Below are 23,690 nucleotides of genomic sequence, written 5' to 3'. Positions count from 1 at the left end.
AGTTTAGGAATGCAAACTACTTGGCTGAACAGAGGTTGCATATTATATTTTTTGTTAGTGGGGAAAAAAGAACAGTTATCGAGGGGTGAGAAGCACTTGAACTGTGTCTGGACTTCTGCATGTGCCCAGAGAAAGAGGATGGGTTTTTTTGGTTAGTTTTAGGGGTTGCTTCTGGGAAATATGGAACCGAATGGGCTGCTTTACAAAGATGTTATGAATCTCTAGGTACAAGCAGTCCTGTGTCAAAAGAAGGCATGAAAATGCAGAGAAGAGCATTTTTCCTGTCCTTGTTCAGAACCGGTTGTACAACCCGAGCGTATCTGACGGTGGCAGCTTTGAGAGACTGAAGAAGGAGGGTGCTCCTCAGCAGGTCCCTGTCACCTGAGAGCCAACAGGAGGAGACGCACCCCCCAGAGGCTTGAAGACAGTGAAGGTGGAGTGGTACAGGAAGAGGAGATGACAGGCCACACGATGAGCACATGTGGGCACCCCTTTTAGGAGCCGAGGAATAATTTGAGAATGTTTTGCAAGGAAAGGATTGATACTTAGTAATTACAATGATAGAGGGTCAGGGTCACTGTAATATGATATGTTAAAATATGATGCTACTTTTATCCCTAGCTTGGTAACAGTTGCATGTACATATGTGGGCCGGAGGAGGGGAGGGTGCAAAAAATTTATGCACCGTTTAAGAGAGGTTATCGATGTATTACTTTTCAAAGTTGAATTGAATTAGAGTAGTAATGTGTAGTATGACGTTCACTCAGAAGATGATGTTAATCAAATGAATGCTTGCGTTGCGTGCCACAGGCAGGACCATCAAAGAAATTGGTAGAAGCATAGTAGTTGAGGAGTGCAAGACCATCATGAAGTGATATTTGAAACCAGAGAACATTATGGAAGTACAGTGACGACAGTGGTGTGATTCTGCAGGGAACCTCTAACACGCCTAACACTTACACATGTTTGTGATAAGTTTGAGAGGCCTGATACCGTGTGTGATGTGCACAAGGGAAGGTCTGGGAGGCCTGGCACAGCAATACATCCTTTTAACATTGCTCAAGCAGTAGTCTTCTGTAATCAGAAGTGTTGGGATGCTGATGGTAACCACTTAGAGCACCTGTTCTAATTGCAGAAGTGAAACGTGACTTTGTATTCATGTTTTGTTTTCAGTGTATGCATGTATTGAGTATTATAATTTTAATGCACTTTTTTTCTTTCTTAAGATATGTATACAATTCGTTTGGCATCCTCTGTATATGCTAGTTGTAATTAGGGACTGGGACATTTCTTGCAATTAGACTTCCCCCAACATGGTCCACTGCCTAAGGCTAAGCAACACAGTCCACACCATTTCCCTAAGCTGAACAGCATCCTATTCCTTTCCAGTCTTTCTGCCAGATCTCCTTTTTCTTGCCCTCTGTCACAGCAAGAGAGATGAGTGGGAAGAGAATTTTCATGATTAAAATCCCAAGTGACTTCACATGTCCAGCGCTTATTATAAATAACAGTGCAGGGATCCTTAACCATGCAGTTCATGATGTAATGGATTTCACTTGACCCTCACACTCAACAAGATAAGGAAAACCCAGAGAGGTTATTATTTAATAACTAGGAACAACATGAGTTGTAAATTAATGTCTGCGGTGCTTGAAAATTAAATGTGAGCTAGAACTTTTTTCACCCTGCAATTCGCATTCAACGTATTCTCGGGTTTAAAAATGGCCTCAATTTTGGGAGTTAAGAATGGGTGGAGAAAGGAAAATTGATCCTCACATACGTACGGAAAGGGAAATATGTCTCTTCTTCATGTCTTTAAAACTATAATCATGTCCTGTAATTTCAAACTGGGTAAAACATAATTAATGATTTTATTTTATAAAAAACTCTTTAAAAGACATCGAGAAAGCATTAAGTTTCCTGATCTTAAAAGAACTGAAACACTTTAGGATTATAACATGTATATACTACATAATTTGTTCATTCTGGTAATTCATATAAAACAAGATTCTTCAACCTCTGTGCTGTTGACATTGGGGCCGGGAAATGTTTCACTATAGCATGTTTGCCTCTACTGCTGGCCAGTGCCAGCCGCCCCTTCCCACCTCAACAGCCCCCCAGTAGTCATAATCAAAAATACCTGAAGTTGTCAAATGTATCTCGGGGAACAAAATCACCCCTGGTTGAGAACCACTGTTACAGAATGCAGGAAAGAATTAATCCATTTTCATAATATATTTTATTATTCTTGAGTAACCATTTTGAAGTCTTCAAGGGAAGACAACAAAGCTTTGCCAAAAATATAACATGACACAACATATTTCCTCCAAATTATTAAATGATTCCATTCACACTATCATTTTATGAAGCATACAAAATAACAGTTACCTCTGTGTCATGTTCATGCCACTTGTAGTTGACACAGCTGACTCATCTATTTCCTTCTTCAGAAATTCAACAACCTAGAAATAAGTATCAGGTGATTTTTGTCCTCTTAGTAGAATCTGTGTCTCACTCAACTGGGCAACAGGCAGAAGCAACACAGAACCACACCATAGAACTAATTCTATTGGGTTTTATTTGTTTGTTTGAATTCAGCAGGCCCGGGCTGGGTTCAAACCCACCACTCCCTGGTGCACAGGGCCAGCACTCTAACCACTGAGCTGCAGGCACCCAGCCAACTCTGGTGTTTTAATCTACTTACAGATAACCGCTTACCTTTGCACACACTCAACTACTAGTATCTTTTAATACAATTGTCTTTCATGTAAGGCATTTTAAAAACTTCATGTCGATTGCTTAGATTTCCATTTCATAGGGGAAAATCAATGGTTAGAAATTTCTGCCTGACTCACAGATAAAACCAACCTATTTTCTTTATATCTATTACATTCCTGTCTTCTGTGTGATGCCTGAAAAAAAACTCAAGCCAGGTGGTGCCTATGGCTCAGAGGGTAGGGCGCCAGCCCCATATGCCAGAGGTGGCGGGTTCAAACCCAGCCCTGGCCAAAAAACTACAAAAAAAAAACTCAAGCTGTACAGACTTCATCCATATAAAGCCTTTCTTATGTGGAATGTGAATAATGAGAATCTCAATCTCTAAGTTAAGCAACACTTAACTTAGGACTAGATGAATGAGCCACTTATTTCAAGCAATATTTGGTACAAAGTCATACCAAAAATGTCACAGAACTTGGTTAGTTCTTTCAGTTTACTCTTGATGACAGCAGAACTTTGATCCTGTCTTACTGATTTTCTTCCATTATACACCAAGGACCTCCACAGAAGAAAGGAAAACTGAAAAGTTTGAAGTGTAGAAATATTTTGAGACAATGTTTCTTTCATTCAACAGGTATTTTTAAACTTTCCCTATATACCCTCTGGTGTTCTTAGATTCCCCAGCCTTTTAAAGGAATATTCTATGCAGGAATATCTTAAAAGAATAAAAAACTATGTATATAAAAATATATATTTTTAATTCATTCTTATGCTGTTTTAAGGAGGAACCAAAAAGTAGAAAGGGCTCTCCCTCTCCCTGCAGGCAGGGTGGGGAAGAAACAGACAGAAAACCTGAGTAGCTGCTTTCCATGGCCAGTGAGACTGAACCAGATGATGAGACAAATGGGTTCCCCTTCCTTCTGCAAAGTCAAACATCTTCATTCCTTTTAAATTTTCAGGATTTCAATTTGAATTTCTTGGTGGAGGCAAACGGATTTGTGAGAAATGTTTTTCCCTCTTTCACTAAAAAAAAAAAAAAAAGCATTCAATAGCAATTGTCTGAAAAAGAGGAGGGAAAAACGGAAAGAAAACAAGAAAAGCCGCAAAGCCCAGCTGTGCTGAGTTCCTGTTCACTCAGGGCAGCGTGTGACGTAGGCTTGTTGTATTTTGAATTCACATATTAGAAATGTTCATTCAGAGAGGAAACCAGCCTTGGCACAATCTGCAGAAGAAAATAGCCTTCACAGAACTGTTATTCAAGAAAATGTGCACTGAGAACTGCATTTCTGATTTAAATGAATGTTATCTTAAGGAAAGAAGAGGAGGTATATTTCACGGTGTGTTAATTTCTGACTTAAAATTTGAATTAAGTTTCATAAACAGTTAGTGGAATCAGAGAAAAAGTCAAACATCAAAGCCTAAGGATCGGCTGAGAGTCTGGGGGTTCAGGGCACAAACCGAGGAGTTGGAAGAGGCAGCCTTGTTTTGTTTCATGTGACGTTTTTATCTTGCCTACTTCCAACCACATCTTGGGGAGAGATTTATTTATTTACTTATTTTGGGTGTGTGTGTTTTGTTTTTGTTTTTATCCGGGGCCAGGTTTGAACCCACCACCTCTGGTATATGGGGCTGGCGCCCTACTCCTTTGAGCTACAGGTGCTGTCCAGATTTTTAAAACAGTTCTCTTTCTAATATCTGCATTATAATTTACATCCCTGAGCTACCAAGTTCATGAGTGCTCCTTCCCTAAGTAGGCTGGCCCTGGCCTACTTGTGCGTTTCCTTGTTAGGCTCTGCAGGCCTCTCCCTGGACTCAGGTTCTTTTGAAATCCCAGACTTCATTATCTCCATTTAGGATCCAACTTAGTGCCATAAAGGATAATTTACTTATTAAAAACATTCATGCCATTCTTTTACACTAGAAGCTTACATTTCAGAAGTATGAAAATGATTTCTAGCTGCCCTAATTTCATGGCATCAGGCCATTGTATGTCATATACTACGGCACTGTTCATAATATTTAAACAGCTCCATAGCAACTCATAAAATACAACCTCCAGAGTTCTGCATTCCCAGCTGTGCATCAAGGATTAGAGGAATTCCTGAGGAAAGAAACCGCTTTATGGAGCCCTGAGTCTGAAATGCTCCCTTTATGGTAGTGATTGCAGGAACAAGGACCAGAAACATGTCTTAGGATTTTATATTCAGAGTTCACTATAATTTCTCAAAATGTCCCCTTTGCTCTTCTAGTTTTTCATGTTTGTATACAAGGCATCAAGAGATTAGCTAATAAAATCTGACTGCTTTGTAGCTTATCTTTCCCCACCCCTTTCCAGGGTAAACAAATGAATTATCACTTTTTTATCATCTAAAATGTTTTATACATTATTGGAGAATACAGAGATACAAATATCTTTCTAATGCCTGTTCTATTTCCATACACTTCTTGAAATTCACAAATAAAGTGTTTGATTTTGGCTCGATTTTGCAATTTGGCTGGGACTGGGTTTGAACCCGCCATCCTCAGGATAATGGGGCTGGTGCCCTACTCACTGAGCCACAGGCACTGCCCAATTTTGGCTTGATTTTGAACCAGATGACAAAAACTTACTTTACTAAACTATTTGTATTAAAATAGGTCCTCTACCATGTCCAAAACAGAGATTTTTACATAAATATAGTTGATGAGCTCCACCATCACTGTTAGCTGCTTCTCTCTCCCCATTTCATTACCTCATTCTCTTTTCCATCAATCTTGTTGGACAAGTCACTATTTCCTATCTATATTTCATTTAAAATACCTTCTTATATATTTGTTGTTCTGTATTCTCACAAGCAGTACTTCATTTCAAATGATACCTCCTCACGAGGGATTACTGTTAACAGTCTAGTACTTTATATCTTTTAAAATACTTCCCGTAGCACTTTACAGAACACATAACATCTTATGTAGTCACTACATTTAAGCCTCAAAAGAACCCATGTGGTAGGCAAAGCAAACATTAACACAGCTTTACAGATAAGCAAACAAGCTCAAGCGTAGTAAACCACTTTCTCAACGTCATGAGGCTAGTAAGTACCAGAGCTAAAACTTGAACCCACGACTTTAGGTCTAAATCCCAGTTCCTCAAACTTCATACTGTCTTTTCAAGGCCAAATGAAAATAGAACCACAATAAAACCGACTAAAAATTTCAACCGATTCTTATTTCTTAAAAATGTGTAGCAACTTTGAACTGGAAATGGCCTCACTGGTTATGAAATTTACCAGTCCTCACTTTACACACTACAGCTTCAGAGTCCCAGGCTGTGATGTGTCCAACTACATATGGACACCACCAGTGCTTGAATCTACTGACTCCCAGCTCCACCATTCTCTGCTGCACTTTTCAGTCTCACTACCTTAAATGCCCTCGTGGCATTTTTAGATTTCAATGTGTCAGTAACACGTCCAGCTTTAATTGCCACCATCTCACGGTGTGCCTCTGCTAAAGGCAGGCTCCACTTCCCACTCTCGCAAAGTTGGTTCACACTAATATAACGTGAGTCTGGACGGTGGTTTACATTGTCAGCAAACCTGAAGCAATGTCCCTATAGACTTTGCAAATACGAGCTCCAATCAAATTCTAGACCCTTCACAAGACCCTTGCAGGTTTCTCTAGACCTCAGAAAACTCTCTTCTCTGAGTTCTTGGAGTACTTGTAGCTGCTACCACATAATTTCATACCCACAAAACCCCTTGAGGTCAGTAGCCAACCTGTTTTATGTTTCTGTGTATCTTTCTGTTCTCATCATGTTCCCATATCATCCTTTACTTAATTTTCTCCTCACTGAGAAAAACTGACTTATGAAAAGCTGTTTCCATTTTCCTGGGCCATCCTTCCACCCTCACACATTAAACCATCTAGAACATTCCTACTCGGCCTTTGCTTCTCATCTATAATGCTATTTCCCCTGTGAAGCTCCAGCTATTTCCAAGTGACATAGGAGAGCTGTCTTCTGAGTTACAAGAGAGCTGTAGCCCTCCAGTGCATTATTCCTTCAAATCAATTTCCGATGATATTGATGTCTGCATATCTATTTCCTCACTAAAGATTCCTAGTCATAAATGCAATCATTTGCTCTTATTCTATACTAAGTTCTATATCTAGCACAAAATTGGCATTTAATGTTTGTTTTAAAAAATCAGAAAATATTTATTTACATGGCAATGAAAACATTCTGCATTTTTTAAGCTTAAGTAATAAATATTAAGTTAAAAACTTAGAGAAAAGAATATTTACTAGGGAAGCAGATCTTGGACATCATAGCCATCGACTTAATTCCTACAGCAGCTATAAAACAAGGTTAGAGAAAGACCTGATTGCATTTTATTTAAATATTATTATTTTCTTCAGGGGCCAGAGCCTCAAGCTTAGAGGTAAGGTCTTATACTCAATTATTCCCTTCTAGAGTTAGAGCCTCTTTGCCCTAATATTAGGACTATATTGACCAACTTGCTATTATTCCTTTAGCTCATCAAACTTTCTCAAACCTACATTTTTGGGTTTACTGTTTCTTTTACACAAGAGGACACCCCACCCACCCCTCATTGGACAATCTCACATTCCTCTTCCCATAGAAAACATCTTTTTGGAATGTTTGTGACAACTTGTCTGATTTCGTCTATACATAAAATCTTTCATGCTTCTAAAACCCTGTATGTATAATTTTTATCACAGCATATAACCCCTGGGATAGAAGGGCACTCTTTACTTCTCTCCCTGTCTAGATGATGAACTACATAAAAGCAAAGGATTCACCTATTTCATGTATAATTTTTAAAGCTTAGCAATGTTTAACACTTTTTATGGAACAAGTATGTCCTCATCCATTTGAAAACTAGCAGAGAGAAGAAAAAGAGGGGAGTAGAACAGAAAAACACAAAGATGTTTTTGTAGTTAGTATTATGGATGTAAATTAATTTTTGTTCATTAGAAGATTTGGAAGTAAGCAGCATGGTCAAAGCTATCTCCTTTTATCTGCTTGTGAGCAAGGTTGTGGAAACATGAGGGGTTTCCACAGCAAACTTGGTGACCATTCTACAGTTTCTTGGGGGTAAAGAGTCAATGCCAAGGCTGAAGCTTTGGGAGTCTGCTTTCTGCTGTCCTTCTTATCCTTAGAGTTGGAATGCACTTGTAGCAACAGCAGTGCCCATTTCCTAATTCTCCCTGTGTAACTGTCCAGGAATTGTCCTTAAACTGAAGCTCAAGACCGGATAGTAGCTTCCTGGTAGAGTCGAGCTGGGGTCAGTCCTGGGGGCCCAGCCTACAGCCCTTTCCTTTGTCACTTTCAGTAATGGTTTAAGCACATAATGTTCCATATTAAAATCCCTGTTACTTAAAATACATACAGTGGTAGTTTCTATTTCGTATAGCTCACCCTGAGAGATGAGTAAGAGGGAAGAAGGGGAGGGCAGGGAGAGATAGAGAAAGGGAAGGGGAGAGAAAAACTACAAGGAACTCCTAGCACCTAACAACTCGATTTCAGTCCCTGCACTAGGAGACCTGGCCAATGCTACCTCGCCTGGCTTCTGACCAACTCTCTTTTGAGTTTCTGTCTGGAAAAGCTCTGGGATATCATAAGCATTTACTGTCTGAGCTAGTCAATGCCTGATAAAAGCCACCTAGAGAATTTATGAAAAATGAAGTTATGCTTGTGAATCCTTCCTCTGTCCCTCTGAGATGTGTGTGTACTTCCTACAACTCAGGAGTGTCTTTCTCAGGGCTCAAAGGGTCTTCCTTCACAATGTAATAGTCAGTGTCACCTTAGTATGGAGTATACTGGGCGCTTTGAGAGAAAAACATAATTTCACTCAAGGGGGGCAGGCCAGAGGGAGGGGGTTTGGTAAGCTCACACCTAATAGCGCCATGTAGGGGTACATGGCGCACCTCTAGGTGAAGGGCTCAACTGCAACTTGGACTTGACCTAACAAAAGCAAACCACGTAATCTAATCATTTTTGCTCTTATATTAGTATGAAGGATAAGGCCTCTGTCTCCCAGACTCTGTCAGAGGACAGAATCCTAATTTGTATTACTGCCAACCAGCAAACCCCACCAGCCTGATTGTATGTACACTACCCAACCCTTTGCAATGTGTCGCGTCCCTAGCCCTACTTTAGCCTTCATTTTCTCCCTGTACCAAATCACTCATTTTTTTTCTTCGAAATGTTGTTACCACTGTGCAAATCAGAACAGAGCTTAGCTCTTTATCAGTAGTCACTGAATAAAATCTGTTTTATTGTTTTAACTAATGTCTAGCTTTGTTTATTTGTGACAAAAGACTCATCCTTTTGTCCTTTTTCTTCTACTCTCCTTAGATCCACTATATCCAATTGAATCATAATTTATATTTTTCTATTAAAACTTTATATTGGCTCATTTTTTAATTATAAAAATTATTAAATGTCATGATGATTTGCTATGGGTGGTTATAAAATAACATTTTCTATATACTGTGTACATTTTAACGGAGGAGATGTTTCCTCTCTCCAAAATATTTTTCCTGTGATTTTACCTAATGTCCAACAGACTAGGTAAATACCTCAAGTTACACTCAATATTATGAATCAATCCTGTAAATGCTGGAAAATCCTAGTCTATTTAAATTTTCAGACTACGTGTTAAGGAACTATGTGTCTCCAAAATTCATCTGCATATCTATGATTCAGTGTAGGACTATAAACTACAAAGCAAGCTAACACTACTAGAGTCATTTTTGCCAGTTGGCAGCAAAAACAAAAGATTTCCCATTGACGCTTTAAACGGGAAATTGCCCGAAGAAGGGAGAGACTGTAAGAGATTCATTCTTTCTTAGCCTCTGATTAAACAGAAATATTTCAGAGCTTGAATCCTTTGAAATGCATTTATTATGTTACCTTGTTACCATCCGCATTTCATGTAACTTAGGTTTTGCTTTTGCAGAAAATGAATAATTAGTCAAACAGCAGAGTCCCATTATGTGGTTCAGGTCTCTGGATGGGATAAAAACATGTGTTTAAGAGTTGTAGATATTTTGCGTTTTAAGAGTACTATACTTGTAAATATGTCTGACTTGGAAGAAAAAAACTGCTGACAGGTGTGGTTATGGGTTAAGCTTTAAGAATGCTAGAGAAATTCCCCTGTTGACTAAGTGCCAATTCACTGTAGCCCCAGAGAGTTATCCTCCGGACATCCCCTTTGAACTTCTTTTCTCCATAAGGGTTCATGCAAAGAACCATAATGTCTTGTATAATTTTTCCTAGAACAAAAGCACCTTCATGGACAACTTAAAAAATTCCAGTGATAATCACCTTATTACCATTTTCTTATTATTCTCAATCATTGCTTATAAGGAGCCCATGAAAGATACGAACAACCTGGAATTGAGTGCTATGACCTGGGAATCCAGGTGATCATTTAATGCCTACTCTATTCCCTCCCCGTGAAGTCTAGTAAATTCTCCATTTATAAAAGAAAATGGTAAACTTTTCCCACTTCCAACCTCATAGGAATAACAAGAAGATAAAGAAGAGAAACTGTACCAAAATATATTAAGTCTTTGGTGGAGATTAATATTTTTAGCTACAATATTAGGATTATAATGCTAATCATTTGGAATAATATTGTAAAAACATAATACTTTACAAGTTTATAATAGGAGACGGAAGGTAGGCTTTTGCAACTATGAAGATTATAGTTCCAATCGTGCAAGTTCTTTCTTGGCATAAATATTTGTTTCATTTCTGTGAGATCTCCATCAGACTTTCAATTATTGAGGAAATTTTCTGTACCAAGAAATTGGCTAACCAAAATGACTGATGGAATTGTGTCACTTTTTAAGAATCTTTTGATGAGCATATTGACTATTTCATCCCTATCATTTCCTCTTTTTAAAGTAAAGGCAGTTTAAAGAAAATATGCATGTACAAAAAAATATGATATGGTCAAAAATAAGAACATATGAGGAGCTGAAGCTGATGCCTTTCTTAGTACCATCCCTAGTAGAAATCACACTGGAGATTTGTACCAAAATCAAGAGATGAGATGGTAGCCAAGCAAAAAAGTTAACAGCCAGGAGCAGATGGCAACCTGAAGAGGGACCTCTCTGTGTGAAGATGGCCTGAACAGCTTAGAGTCCTGTGTTACTGAGTAAGCACATGAGGGAAACTTGGAACCAGCCCTTGGTAAGTTATGTGGAATGATTTCAGCACCTTAAGGTGGAGTCTAATGGATCTCAGCAGTTTATGGTTTCCAGGCTCCATTTAAATAATATCACAGAGACTTTCATTAATGTCTGAAATGCCGATTTCCATACTCTCTGTACAGTCTTCATAAAGTAGTGATTCACTTTTGAAGTAGATGCCAATACTTCCTTAGTTTCCCTTTTGAATGTGGTTAGTGATAGATAGGACTGACTGCAGATCCCACAGTAAACGGAAGATGTTGAGAAATGTTTTGTGCAAGTTCACGTCTATTATCACTTTTCTTGAGTAACAGAAATATGTACTTTATTTTAAATTAAACATAAACCACTTTAGCCTATTATTGCTGAAAGTATTTCATTGCAAAATATTAATGAAAAAATTAAAAGTACATTTATGTCATACAATAAGTTAAAAAACACTTGCAAAAGCATTGAGACTACCTCCTGAACATTTGTCTGCAGGAGTGCTCAGCTTCTATTTCCTGGCCATGTACAATTAATCATTTCCCACATTTCCCCACGACTCCACCACATTTCCCACACTCCACCCCATGACTCCACCAGTTTCTTTTTTATTTTAGTTTAATGCAACAGTAAAAGCACTAAGAGTGCTTTATTAAAAATAAAAAAAATCTGACCCAAATGCTAACCCAGAAGGGATGATTGGACATAAATATAAAACATAAACCACAACCATCTTAACCAAGCCAGTATTGAATGGAGGAGAAAAGTCATAAAATTAACATTGGGATGAAATCACAGATGAGATAAATATAAAAGTGGGCATTTAGAACTCTAGTTTTACTTTTTTCAATATTTTATCTTTTAAAAAAAATTAGGATATTTTGAACAGATACAAAAATTTTAATTACAGCAAACAGCCATACTTTTATTAGCCAAACTTAATAAATGCTAATTTGCTCATACTTGTATAAGACAACTTTAAAATAAAAAATATTTGGATCTAAACATTTACTTTCCTCCATCTCAGATAGAAATAATTGCATGACAGTTGATGTGCATCTTTTCCATCAGTTAACTCTTGCCATAAAAAACACTATGTAACAAAGTGCCCCAAAACTCAGTGGCTTAAAACTATAACCTTTTATTCTCATTGACCAGAATGAAAGCTGAGGATTTAGCCCATCTAGGCTGGGCTCTAGTGGCTAACTTTGCAAATCTCCATTCACACATGGGAGGGTTAGTTAGAACTTTGCAAATCTCCATTCGTACATGTGAGGGTTGGTTAGAACTTTGCAAATTTCCATTCATACATGTGAGGGTTAGTTAGGAGACAGATGGTTAAGTCTGGCAAGGGCCATTTGGCTCTGTTCCATCTGGCTTTTTCGAGGAGTAGCAGCTGCCCTAGGTATGTTTTGTCCCCCCAGTCCTCAGCAGAGCAGGAGGATGAGAAAACAAGAACTACCAAAGCCTCTTGAGGCCTAGGCTCAGAACTGCCATACCACCTTCTCTACTTCACGCTTTTGCCCAAAGCAATCTCATGGCCAAGTCCAAAGCCAAAAGAGAGGAAATGTAGCCCACATGTATGGAGAGGGAACACGTGTACATAGTATAAATTATAGGTCAAAAGGCTGATTACGGACTGAAAAAATGGGGCCCCAAATGCAATCAATCTCAACTCCCACCTTTTCATACTTATCTGTCTATATCCATAAACAATAAATTAATAATCTGAATACTTTTGACCTTTAGAATTTCTATTTAAATGATACACATTTTACTTAACTTTAATGTATTTTGCCTTTTTTAAATCATTTTGTTTGCAATGATTACCTAACTAAATTGTTAAATGTAGATTGCTTTCTACTCCTGAATTTTTTACATTATATAAATATATCATTTATTTATAATGCTTGTTAAACATGTAAGTTGTTTCTAATTTCTTACTATTACTAAAATGAATACAATGAAAGTCTCAGATATGTCTCCCCATGCAAGAGTAAGAAGATTTCTCGGATGTGAGGGGGATCTGGCTGTGACATCTGTCACCCCATTGATCACCAGGCTTGATTCAGCTGAGCTGGCTGGCTAGGCGGGTGTCCTCTTCCTCCCTCACCACTCCATATGCGTCCCTCCCGAAGCTGCGCGCTGGGTCAAAGAGGACGACCTTCCCCAATAGAGGAGGACTGTTCTTCGGTCAAGGGTATACGAGTAGCTGTGCTCCCCTGCTAGACCCTCCAAACAAGAAGATTTCTCTAGGATGCACCTAAAATAAATTACCTGCTTTAGGGTGAGTACTCTTCTTACAGTCAAGATCAATGCTGTCCCATAGCAATATAATGTGATCTTCAAATGTAATTATAAATTCTCTAATTCCCATGTTAAAAAATTTAAAATCCAATGTATTAAACATGTTTAATAATAATGCTTATTTAAAACATTCTATTCAAAATATAACCAAAACATAAAATTATCAATGTGATATCTTTCCTTCTTTTTTTGAGAACAAATGTTTATTTTATACTTATAACTCAGCTCAGCTTAACACATTTCAAGGGTTCCACAGGTGCTTAGGACTAACAGCTACACTCTTAGATAGACTGATTCTAGATTCGAATTACTTGGCAAGTGTTGGAACCAGTATGTGAGCATTCCAATTGTACATCCTGGTCCACAGTGCCATAATAGATATTTTCAATTTTTTGCCAGCCTTAAGATTAAGCAGAAAAATAATCCTAGTGGAAAAAACAAGTAAATCCAATCAAACTCTGTAGTTCAGTTAATTGTATCATACCAGTGTTAATTTCTGAGTTCTGCCAGTTGTAAAGAACAGTTACAGAAGATGTGAAAATTATAAGAAGTAAATGAAAATTATACATGAACTCTGTGCAATCTTTGCATGTCTTCTAAAAATCTGAGATTATATGAAAACAGAAAGTATAGAAAAACTCTACATGAAGTTGAATTTCATTTCCCCCTACAGATAGATCACCAGGTATCCATCAAGCTTCCTGGAGCACAGTTTCTGACGTGCTGATTGAAAGTTTTTTATCTAAACCACAGTAGTAGATGAAAAGGTTTACTGCTGCCACTCTCAGTTAACTCACCTGGAATTGTATAGAATGACCAGGCCATTCCGTGTCAATGAATACTGGGAGCAAGGTAAAAAAGAGGAAGTAAGCAACCCTGGAAACTGAACTTGATATCTCTTGTGTGAGTTCTTCATCTTTTCCAGGTTACATCACTTTTCTGTACTTCTTTAATAGCATTGATTTTATTCTGCTGTGCAGTTCATGTGATTGTGCAATTAGCATGCAGTACATTTTCCACTGGATAAATAATGAAAATGTCTTACTGAATAGATGATGACAGAACCATTCTAATCCTTCAGAATTTACACTAGAAGTTAAAATAACATATTCTTCCTTTCACTTGAACTTACCTTTTACCATAAAATTTTATCTTTTCCCCACACTATTCCTCAGAAGTCTTCAAAATAACTTCTTAGTAACTAAAGGTTTTAACTGAAAAAAAAAATAGTAATAATAAGCAAAAATCCTCTGACCTAGTCCTGTGTCTGCCCTACTTATAATTCCTTAGAAATTGTGAGCCTTTATTGAACCAGCTGAAGGCTGCTGTGAAGACTGGCAGAGAGGCTTTTGCAAGGATGCTGTGGTTTTTCTTGAGTTTTAGCCTTGGACACCTATACCAGTAGCACTTTCAGACCTGAGATTTACCTACAGAGCTTTAACAAGTGTACTTTCCTCTGGGTCTTCACTCTTCCTCTAGTTAGCTTTTAAGAGATACTTACAATTCATATGCTAATTTAGCTTCCACTTAACAAAGTCTCAATTTGGACTCACTGTCATAATAAATAGCCAAGTAAATTCACTTTTAAGACGAGCTGTAGAATGCCCCAAAACTAGTAACTGTTCAGACTAATCATTATAAGGGGCTAGTGTAGCTTGGAAGTTATAACTCTGCCCTAAAGTATTTCTTCTTTAACTACCACGGTAACTTATGGAAACAGTACATGGGGAATACGTGTTTTAATTGTACGTGTACCCAGGATTTCCACTGAGGACAAAGTGGTGATGAGAGCTAGAAAAGCGTTGTGCCGGGCGGCGCCTGTGGCTCAGTGAGTAGGGCGCCAGCCCCATATGCCGAGGGTGGTGGGTTCAAACCCGGCCCCGGCCAAACTGCAACAACAAAAAAATAGCCGGGCGTTGTGGCGGGCGCCTGTAGTCCCAGCTGCTCCGGAGGCTGAGGCAGGAGAATCGCGTAAGCCCAGGAGTTGGAGGTTGCTGTGAGCCGTGTGATGCCACGGCACTCTACCCGAGGGCGGTACAGTGAGACTCTGTCTCTACAAAAAAAAAAAAAAAGAAAAGCGTTGTGCAGAGAGAAGCAGGGGACTTACAGATCAATTTTTATTTAATTCATAATTGTATCTATGACTTAAGTTGGAATTTTTCAGTCTCAATTTTCAAGGTTAAGGTTTTCAGTAGCATTTCCTCCTCAGCTAAAAAGACATAATTCCCAAACGTTGATCACACACTTAGGATGCAGCCTTATGTCTGTGGCTACAGTGTTATTTTCAAGAGCTGTGTGAGCTCTGACTTGAGGTTTACAGCCTGAGCATTCAGCTAAAGCTCTGAAGCCTCAACTTTGTGTAAAGAATGCTCATATGGAAGTAAAAGAGCAAACATCTGTCTTGATCGATGCAGCCGATGACTAATTGTGGTCATTAGATTTTCCACCAGCATTTTCTGAAGTTTTAGAGACATTTATTTAGACAAAGAGATAGGATGCTAGAAGCTACCACCATCATAAAAGAGAACTTGAGAAACTGTCAGCTGCAACACTTCCCTCATATCAAATGCCACTGGGGAAGTTCAAGAGTAAGACTGGGAAGGAGAATTGACCTCTGAGGACAAAGCAGCCTATTCACCAAGCACATGGTCTCGTACGTGCAGAATTGAGTCTGCGTCAGAGAAGTTTTATCTCAGTTTATAGGACAAGATGGACAGGGGTTAGTACTCCAGAATACCCCACTGCCACGTCTCCCTCAGGTTTTTTCAGCTGACTCAAAGCCAAGGCTTTACGAGCATGTGTATGTTTTAAAGAGTCAAGGGAAATGCCCTAGAAAATTTTTATTTTAATCTTAGTTCTGATAAGAGGCTACTGAAGACATTCATTGCTTAGCTACTAAAACATCTTTTATCACTCTTAGGATAGAAGATGATGGACATATCCCTCAAGGATGTGGCTTGGGAGCAGATGCTTCTGCAGCTTGACTCTCATGAGTAAAAACTCAAGTAAAAAAGTCCAGATATGGAGATGGTTATTATCTCTAGCCATCAATGTGCTGATGCTTTTGTACCAATTAAATCCTAGGACTTAAAAAATTACCATGCCTTAGGTTGTCTACTCCATGCATAATGGAATCAGGAGACCCACATTCTGGCTCGATCATGATAGTCTCAATGGACTAGAGAAAGAAAATAGGTATAGGAGACAGTCATTGCATCAAATCTAGAAGGAAGAAGTTTAGACCTAAAACTCGCTAATTGTGTGAAGTCAGGAAACTTATTCAACTTTCCAGACTAGCTCACTGGTGATATGGAGATTAAGGTGTACTTTCCTCCTAGGGTTACTGGGAGGATTAGTGAATGGACAGAAAAGATAGCACATAATGAGTTCTCAATATAAGAATATCGCCTTAGATTTGTGATCTTAAGTCTTCAAAAAATCTCTGAGCCTAAATATTCCACCTTTAAATAATAATATCTATCTCATCATCGTGTCCTATACTTCTTTAGAAAAGCATAATATGGCAAGGGGGAAATGTAAATGAAGTAGATTGTTTTCCTGTGTCCTTTGAATGATATATCACAGGGGAAATGCAGAGAAAGCATAAATAGCATTCAGTTTCATGTCAGCATTCATGATAAATCCGAGAATGCATGATTGTGTTAGCAAAGATGCCTGAACATTTGACTGAATGTGGATATCCTCCCATCACGGAGTTTTAAGTATATCACGTGAAAAATAATCAGCCATTGATTCCCGGAAATGGCCACATTGGTATGAACTAGTGTGCAGGGCACCCTGCCTAGTTATTTTGTACATCTTTCTTATCTTTTTTTTGAACCTATTTCCTGCACTACAAGAAACTGACACAGGATGCTTATGAAACAAGATTTAATTCTTCAGTCCACATGTGTTACAGCTGAACATCAGAAAGCCCCTAGATTTCACAGAACTAAATTTTAGATTTTTCTAATGGAAACCCCCATGATGGGTAAGGTTCTCACAAACTGCTTTGGGATCATGTTATTAAAGTCGGTCTCATGCTTCTCTCCCAGTTTACTATCATTAAGGTAGTTTTGATGTTTCATGTTTTCACTCTGGCACAAAGTATTGTGATTGGCACTAAGTGATTTTGAAACATTATCTTTAAAAACAACATGCTTGTTAAGAATCTTTCCACACTAAAATTTATAAATTATACTTACAATAGTTATATAATAAGGCAATTTGAAATCTAAAAAATAGAACGATGTTTTTATCAGGCATGTTCAGTGAGGCATACAACTCCCAAACAAAATCTTAAAAACCTCATAGGATGATACATTGTCATGCTAATTTTGAACTGAACCAAAGCTAACCTTTCTGAATCATACTTGAAAATTAGATAAAGTTGTTCATATGCTATTCAAAGCTATAGTCTTCATATACTGATGAAAATTTCTTTGAGGAAATCTTTCTAGAAAAGAAAGCAATCAAGTCGATAGAAGGATGCAAGGAAAAAAAAAAACACCTAACATATAGCCCTGGAGCTTAAAAGTTTCCAGGAAAGAGCTTTGGTGTGACCTATGGGTTCTAAGAAGGTGAGAGAAGCCCCAAGCCAGAGTCCAACTTGGGAAAGACACAGATGTAAAATAGAAGCCACAGGGATACCTCCCAAGACTACCCAACTAGGAGAATCACTTGATCTGGATGGGAAAGTTCTTCTCTTTGCTCTATGAGGGAAATCTTCCAAGTATACCATGCTCAATACACTTGGAGGAAATGGTACCTTGAAGTAGTGACAGCTTTCATCACTACTTATGAAGCAGAAATTTTAAGAAGCAGCTTAGAACAATGGAACTAGAATGAACTTTCAAGTCAGGCTTCAGTTCTATTCTCAGTTCTGACATGTTGGGTTGGAAAAGTTAATCTCTTTGAAACGCAGTTGTCAAATTTTTTAAATGGGGATAATGACAGTTCTCTTCAAAGATTATGTATGGGGCTCGGCGCCTGTAGCTCAGTGGTTACAGTGCCAGCCACATACACCTGGGCTGATACAGCTGGCACCGTGGTGGGTTCAAACCTGGCCTAGGCCTGCTAAACAACGATGACAACTACAACAAAAAAATACCTGGGGTGGGGCGGCGCCTGTGGCTCAGTGAGTAGGGCACCGGCCCCATATGCTGAGGGTGGCAGGTTCAAACCCAGCCCCCGCCAAACTGCAATAAAAAAAAAAAATAGCCAGGTGTTGTGGCAGGCACCTGTAGTCCCAGCTGCTGGGGAGGCTGAGGCAAGAGAATCGCGTAAGCCCAAGAGTAGAGGTTGCTGTGAGCCGTGTGACACCACGGCACTCTACCTGAGGGCAGTACAGTGAGACTCTGTCTCTACAAAAAAGAAAAATACCTGGGGTGTTGTGGTGGGCACCTGTAGTCCCAGCTACTTGGTAGGCTGAGGCAAGAGAATCACTTAAGCCCAAGAGTTTGAGGTTGCTGTGAGCTGTGATGCAACAGCACTCTTACCGAGGGTGACATAGTGAGATTGTCTCACAAAAAAAAAAAAAAAAGGATTATACATGGTAAAGATTAGATCAAGTAATCTAAAATATCTAAGATGTTTTATATCTGTTTTTTTAGCATATTTATCATTGGCTACCATGATTATTTTTATTCATAGTGTAAAGTGCTTTTATATTAAACTTGAAGGAAAAAATCAACTGTGAGTGTTTCTTAGGGTAATATTTCCTTTTAATCAGTGGTGGATATAACCATTGCAAACTTAACCCAGCAAATTGTACTTGCATGAGCAGAGCAGAAAGCCGCCTGATTATCAGGCTCTTCTAAACCACTTTACTTCCCTGAGTTTATTCCTTTTCAGATCATACCCTTAAAATATCACTGCATGGAATCAGTCTCTTAAAAGTAATTTTAATTTTCAGATGCTTGTACTACAGCAAGATCATTTTTAATTGATAAAACCACTCTGTTTCTTCAATAAATGATAATAAGGGGAAACTAGTATATATTAATTATATTGATGAATATCTAGCTCTATCTGTGACACATCCAGACTTGAAAATAACCATTTGACATGCATACTCTGACAAAGCAAACAATACTTTCTTAACCATGCTCACAGTGGTAAATGATGAAAGTGTGGTCTAGAGGTTAGGACGAGTGGTTGGAAGTCACACTCCCAAGATTTGTCCCTGGTTCTGATGGTGACGTGTTACTTGACTTCAGACTAGTCATTTGACAAGCTGTGAGCCAGTCTCTTTATTTCTGTCACTTCTTCTAAACCTCAAATGCCTCAAAGGTCTAAAGCTCTAGACATGTAGAAGCAAAGACTAACTTTGTGACTTTCAAAACTACGCAACTCTAGATTATTTGATATGCATATAATCATTCTATTTTATTCATCAATAAATGCAATAAAGCCAGCATAAAAGCAGGTCAAAATAATAGTCAGATGAATATATAAATGAAGAATAAAATTTTGAGTTACTATCAGTATTTAATATCAAAACAAGAAGGAGTTAGACCTAGGAAATAATGATATCAACATAAAAAATGACACAAAAACTCTGGTCACAGAATTTGAGATTGTCATCATACCAGAGATTTCTCTATTCAAAAAATTACTATTCTAAGTTTTTCAAGGTGTCTGAAAAGAAAGAACAGTGATTCGTGAGAGATGTAAGCAAACAAAGTAAGCCTTATAATTGCACACTTTATAGCCTGGAGAAAATGTCTAGGCTACGGTATAGGATAAAGGAACCCAGGCAGAATCCAGCTATCTCCCTGGGTTAAAGAGGCAAAGCAGGAAGTTCAAGGAGATCAAAGCAGATATCAGCAGAAAAACATACTAGAAAAGAACAAACTATACAGAGAAATAATGCTAGAATTTGCAGAGGGTTCCATTTCAGTATACAGTTGAATTCTGATTAGCATTTACCTATGATAAAACTACCAGGAGCCAAGTAAAGAATGACTTGAATGGATTAGAGGAACAATGCTCACTTGTCATGAAGGAATGAGATTAGTCCCAAAATCAGAGTGAAAATTCAAAGTATTAGGTAGAGTAGCAAGAAGAGCTTCATCTCACTAATGGGAAAAAAAATTAACCTTTGGTGAAATCTTACTTTGATCCCATCTAACACAGCTTGACCTGAAATAAAAATCAACATATTTTTAAGTAACTTAACCAGGCCCCAATAATAAATATATGAATATTTATAGGAATGCAAGAATATCTAGCACCTCAAAAAGTAAAATATACAATTCTTGCATAACATTGAAAATACCAGGCACGAAAAGAAGGCCAGAACATACAACCTATAAGGAAGAGAAAGACCTATGAATGAACACTTCCTCAGGAACTACACACATAAGACAATTAGTAGACAATGACATTGAAACAGTTATTATAACTGTATCTCTTATGTTCAAGAAGTTGGAAGAACTTGTTCCATCCATGTAGAGATGGAAAATACAATGTTTAAAATGAAAAATGCAGGGCGGCACCTGTGGCTCAGTTGGTAGGGCGCCGGCCCCATATACCGAGGGCGGTGGGTTCAAGCCCGGCCCCGGCCTAACTGCAAAAAAACCAAAGAATAGCCGGGCGTTGTGGCGGGCGCCTGTAGTCCCAGCTACTCGGGAGGCTGAGGCAGGAGAATCGCTTAAGCCCAGGAGTTGGAGGTTGCTGTGAGCTGTGTGGGGCCACGGCACTCTACCGAGGGCCATAAAGTGAGACTCTGTCTCTACAAAAAAAAAAAAAAATGAAAAATGCACTGGATGGAATAAATGTCATATTGACCAAACAGAAGAAAATGTTAGAGAACTTGAAAACATGGTAATAGAAACTGCACAGATGGAAAACACAGGGGAAAAAGTGACTTTAAAAAATAGAAAGACAAAGAAATAAAGAACCTTACAAAAAGAACCAGCCAGCAGAAAACTGTAATACAATTTTAAGCAATCAAATACAGTAGCATTTCCATAAGTTGACCAGCCAAACAACATGCAGTGGTGGCCAATTTAAGGAACTAGGCCTACTGTTCTAGACTGGACACAATGCATGTCCAGTCTATGAAAATGAGGCAACCTTAAGGAAGTGGCCAATATAGGGATGTGGTCAACTATGGAGGATCTACTGGATATATGTAATGAAGTCTTCAAAGGAGAGAAAAGGGGAAAGGAAATAAAGAACATTTGAAGAAATAATTGGTGAAAAATTTATAAATTTATAAGCCCATAAAGTAGAATAATATAATTTGAAGGTAGGCAGTTAAATATTAAAGAGGTTTAACTATCAGCCCTAAGTCCAATGTTTAAATAATAAAAGAAAAAAAGAGGATTTCTTATAAGCCAACAAAAGAAGTGACATAGAATCATAAGGAGTACATTAATCCTATCTAAGGTAGAAAAATAGGAGAAAAGAAGAATAGATGGGACAAACAGAAAACAAATACCAAGATGGTAGATTTAGCTCCAACAATCTCTATAATTACATTAAATATGAATGATCTAAATACCCAAATTAAAAAGCATAGCTTATAAAATTGTACAAAAATAGCAACATCCAACTATATGATGCCAACAAGAAGCACACTTTAAAATTGGTAAACGTAATAAAATGATATAGAAAGAAATACTATGCTAACACTAACCTAAACCTATATTGTCAAACAAAGCAGATTTCAGAGTGGAGAATATTATAGGAATAAAGAAGATAATTTCATAATTATAAAGACTCTATTTTATCCAAAGGAGCTAACAATTATAAATGTTTATTCAAAAAATAAGAAAGATTCAAAAAAATCAAACAAAAACTGATAAAACTTTAAGAAGAAATAAATTCAAAATTATAGTTGAAGAAATCTCTCTGAATTATTGAATGAGCAATTAGATAGTTAAGTCATAAAGATATAAAAGACAAACATGATTATCAACCAACTTGAGCTAACAGACATTTATAGAACACTCCACCTAACAACAAAAGACTATACAAGCATATACCTCAGAGATGTGGCAGGTATGGTTACGGAATACCACAATAAAGCAAATATCACAATGAAGTGAGTCACATTAAATTTTTGGTTTCCCAGTGTATATGAAAATTATGTTTGTACTAACTGGAGTACATTAAGTGTGTAACAACATTATGTCTAAAAAATAATGTACACACCTTAATTTAAAACATTTTATTGCTAAAAATGCTAATGATCATCTTAGCCATCAGTGAATGATAACTGTTCTGTTGGTGGACGGTCTTGCCTTGATGTTGATGCTGCTGACTGACTGGGCAGTGGTTACCAAAGGTTGGGGTGGCTGTCGTTATACCTGAAAATAAGACAGAGTGAAGTTTGCTGCATCAGTTGAAACTTCCTTTCATGAAAGATTTCTCTGTAGCACACGATGATGTTTGAGAGCATTTTACCCACAGTAGAACTTCTTTCAAAATTGGGATCAATCCTCACAAGCCTTGCTGTTTCCTTGTCAACTAAGTTTACGTAATATTCTAAATTCTGTGTTGCCCTTTCGAAAATGTTCATTGCTTCTTCAGCAGGAGTAGATTTTATCTTAAGAAACCACTTTCTTTGCTCATCCATAAGAGGCAACTCCTCTCCCATACAAGGTATATAATGAGGATACATCAATTCAGTCACATCTTCAGACTCAATTTCTAGTTATAAGAACTCTTACTATTTCCACCACATCTGCAGTGACTTCTTCCACTGAAGTCATAAAAACCTCAAAGTCATCCATGGGGGTTATAATCAACTTCTAATCTCTTGTTAATGTTGATAGTTGGACGTCCTTCAATGAATCATGAATGTTCTTAATGGAATCTAGAATGGTAAATCCTTTCCAGACAGTTTTCAATTTACATTGTGTGGATCTACCAGAGGAATCACTATCTGTAGTAGCTTAGCTCTATAAAACGTATTTATTAAGTAATAAAACTTGAAAGACAAAATTACTCCTGATCCTTGGGCTGCAGAATGCATATTATATTAGCAGGCATGAAAAACAATACTCATCTCTTTGTACATCTCCATCAGAGATTTCGGGTCAATGAAGAGAAATATTTTGAAAGGAATCTTTTTTTTTTTTAAAGTAGTTCTCAACAGTGGGCTTAAAATAGTAAACCATGACACAAAGAGATGTGCCATTATCTAGGCTTTGTTGTTCTATTTCTAGAGCACAGGCACAGTAGATTTAGCATAATTTAAAAGCTCTATATTTGGGCAATGGTAAATAATCACTGGCTTCAACTAACATCACCACCTTAGCCCCTAACAGGAGAGTCAGGCTGTCCTTTGAAGCTTTTAAGCCAGACATTGACTTCTCTCTAGCTTAAGTCCCAGATGACATTGTCTGTAATATAAAGTCATTTCATCTACATTTAAAATCTGTTGTTCAGTACAGCCACCTTTATCAACTATGTTAGCTAGAGTGTCTGGATAACTTGCTGCAGCCTCTATGTCAGCACATGCTTTT

Source organism: Nycticebus coucang, chromosome 10 (assembly GCF_027406575.1).
Source record: "Nycticebus coucang isolate mNycCou1 chromosome 10, mNycCou1.pri, whole genome shotgun sequence".
Classification (NCBI taxonomy): Eukaryota; Metazoa; Chordata; class Mammalia; order Primates; family Lorisidae; genus Nycticebus; species Nycticebus coucang.
The sequence above is the reverse complement of the archived record's forward strand: the minus strand, read 5'-3'. Positions refer to the sequence as shown.